The sequence below is a fragment of the Dermacentor variabilis genome, chromosome 4 (assembly GCF_050947875.1).
Source record: "Dermacentor variabilis isolate Ectoservices chromosome 4, ASM5094787v1, whole genome shotgun sequence".
Lineage (NCBI taxonomy): Eukaryota > Metazoa > Arthropoda > Arachnida > Ixodida > Ixodidae > Dermacentor > Dermacentor variabilis.
Genome location: NC_134571.1, coordinates 4,773,129 through 4,776,618, shown reverse-complemented (window position 1 = coordinate 4,776,618; position 3,490 = coordinate 4,773,129).

Below are 3,490 nucleotides of genomic sequence, written 5' to 3'. Positions count from 1 at the left end.
GACCCAGGCCGCCAGGCCAACGCTACCCTTGGGGCTTGCGACCCAGATGCAACACCCTGTGTAAATAAAATATTAAGGACTGTATGCGACAACGTATTCTACTAATAGCTACTTGGTCTTTTCGTTTGACATAGATTACTTCTTCAGGGGACAACAGGTGCTCAAAATCGCAAGAACTTGCCTGAGATGGTACGGAGAAGTCTCGCACTATCATCTGCCCCGAAATATTGGCGCTGCGGCTAAATCTTATGCATGCAGAACTTGAATGGTTGGGCCAGCTATCGACGCGTTCACGGACAAATCTGCCATTCCATTTAGCAATAGGCGTTTAAGGCTAGGTACCTAGACCAATTGGATATTACTCAACAAAATTTGTTGCTGGGCTGATTGGTAAATGCGAATAAATGAATACTGGTAAGCGTACCTTCAAGCCGCGACGAGAGAAGACACCGACGTTTGTCGCAACTACTCTTTATCGTGAAGGAGTTGTTCACATTAAACGATCTTGTTCTGCTGTACATGTTCACGATACAAATTAGTTACGAGCAGCAATTGCACCGTGCTTCGGTGTCCTCTCTTGTTTCGTCTCGAAACTGCGCTTGCTGCAGTATTCCTTTATTGGATATTTGTTAAGCGTTAGAGCACGAACGATTTGAACACTCTGAAAACCTGAGATTCCTTAGGCTTGGTGAGCGAAGCGCACAATGGCAAATAATAAATTACAATGACTACAGAACTTATCGATTGGTTTAAATTACAGATGTCCAGAACTATGTCTATAATTTCTGCGAGAAAGATGGGCACAAAGTCGGGAAAATGACCAATCGAGAATAGGCCTGAATATACCGATAGCACATTTCTCTTCGTTATACGAGGCATTCATTATTCGCTATGATCTCACTTAATTGTAATTTCAATGAATAATCTTGTAATGTAGCATGTAGCAGGCAGGCGTTTTGCATTACCAGGAAAAATATTGTGAAATTTTTGCATAAAAAGAATTTTCCCTATTGCAAAGGGGATTCACCGCCCTTTTTCTAACGTTATACGTATCAAGAAGAGCTTGCACAAAACTAACTCGAGGTGTGTAAAATCGTGGCCAATGTACATTGAAAAACATACCATGCCGCGATATGGACACTGTTTGGCAAGGTCTTATTGTTGGTTCGTGTGCTCTTAAGAGTCTTTGTACGGGAAGTGCTCGAAATCGAGTTACAAGCGAAGGAATCCTTGCTTCTACATGCAGGAATGGTATTTGCTACTAATTTAAACACCCTAAAAAGGGTCTTAATGCCTGTTTTTCACCGAAGAACGGGAGGCTGAAGCTTATGGCCAAGCGCTCCAGAGTACAGATGAATGATCAAGAAGCATCTCGCATCCCGTGTTGCTCAGTGAGCGTAATAAACGTAACAATCGGACACGCTTTGCTACAGTGTAATCTATGCGCCTACGCCATAAGAGAGAGCGCCAACATACTTTACAGCTTCTACTTGCCGAATGATATCGTACTAGTACTACAGGCATATACGTATGTCTACTACGTCCTTCAGAGGAAATACGAGCAATAAGCACTTGTGCACGGTTAGAGAAAAATGAATGGTATTCAGGCAGTCTTCCAGAAGACTTGAATTCCTTTGCAAGTTTTACTAAAGTGTGCGAATGCTAATCATCCACATACACGTAAGCATGAACATCCTCTTGGTATGGAATGGAGATCAGTAAAATATTAAATAATACTGGGGATAGCACTGCCCCCTGTGGAACTACTTTTGCCTGTTTGATGTGACGATGAAAAACCGCTCTAAAAGCAGCTAAATTCTCTGACATCTAAAATTTTTGTATTGCACGTTTGTAAATATTTGGGGAATTGCAGTGCTCGCAGTTGATGATAGTGTTCAACACTATCGTATGCTTTGGTGATGTCAAGCGTAACCAATGCTGCATGCTTTCCTAGACGCCGTGCAAGTTGAATGCCACTTTCAAGGTCAATATGCGCTTGCCATATTGAGCACCCCGGCCTGAAATCAATTTGAAGAAGCATTCTCTTAGCAATATTATTTATGACAAGATCGCGGTAAAACTCTATCAAATTTATAAACTTCGATGTTAGTACAATTGACTTGACGTAGTCTACGATATAAATCTCTCCCGGTTTTTAAACAGCATTATAATCTTTGTACTTTTCATTCTGATGGAATTATGCCCTTTTGACGGAATAATTTATGATGTTTAGTAGATCCTCTTGTCACTCAGGGAATAAAATTTTCAGCATGGCCGAAGAGGTTCGTTCCATCAGGGCCCGTAGCTGTCGTCGGAAGTTACCGCAACTTATCTGACAATTCAGCCATAGATATCTCCATAATATCCCCATCAATGCGAACAATCAAATTAGGAGAAGGATTATTAAAAAGAAAGGGGTGCTCCAACCCTGTAACAATAAATTCTAATGAATCCGTCATTTCTTTTAGAGATTCAACTGCAGACTCTACGTTTACCGGCAAAAGAAGAAATTTCTTATGTCTAGGAAAACCGACTAGTCCGCGTTTTTTATTGGCTTTGGAAGTAAAATCAAAACGCTTAATGTCATATTCATCTTTTAATTTCGACAGAGTACGTCTAAAAGTACCTGCCAATAATTTATAATCTGACGAAATTTTAGGGTTAGACTATATGGTTATGTAACAATTGCTTCCAGCGGCTAGTCTTCGTCAATAATCACGTGGGCAGTCATCATTCGATCAACGTAAATATGACTTATTTTTAATTGATTAAACTTCAAGTTCAGCTTTTCTGCAGGCATTCGTTAACAGACAACAAATGCTTAATGCTTATTTTCTAGAATTCGCTTCCGATAGGGAAGCCAATGAAGACTAAACTATTTTGAAATTTACTGTAACTTGTACGTTCACCCCTCAGACACCAAGAATGTTACCGGGCATAATGTCACGTGGTAGTGACGGCCAGAAAAAAAAATGGCTGTGGCTTAGCTAAGGTTAAGCCCAGGATGCGAAGCATACTAGCCTTTATTTTAGTTGTTGAACCACTGTTTAGCCTGGTGAACTGCTGTTGCTTGGCTATATTTGGTTCGGCTAGACGAAGAAGCAACTCATGCATTACTCTGCTTCGCCTTCAAGAGTGGAACGCGACAGCGTTCCCGTCGACCCGCCAAGGGGTGTAAGACAATGGGCTACGGCGCAGCGACTACGCGCCCCGCATTGGACGCGGTGAGCGTCGAGCAACGCAGCGTTCGGCGCGGCAACGAAATGTGCGCCTGAGCAAGCGACGCACGCCTGAGCCTTCAGCTCGTTTCTAAGGCAACACCGCGTTCACTAGAGGCGCTTTTGTACCACTTTGAAGCACCAAAATCGTGGCTCAGTGGTAGCGTCTCCGTCTCACATTCCGGAGACCCTGGTTCGATTCCCACCCAGCCCATCTTGCAAGAGTTGAGCCAAAGCCACCTAGAAACAAGCGCAGCTGCTTATATACCGCC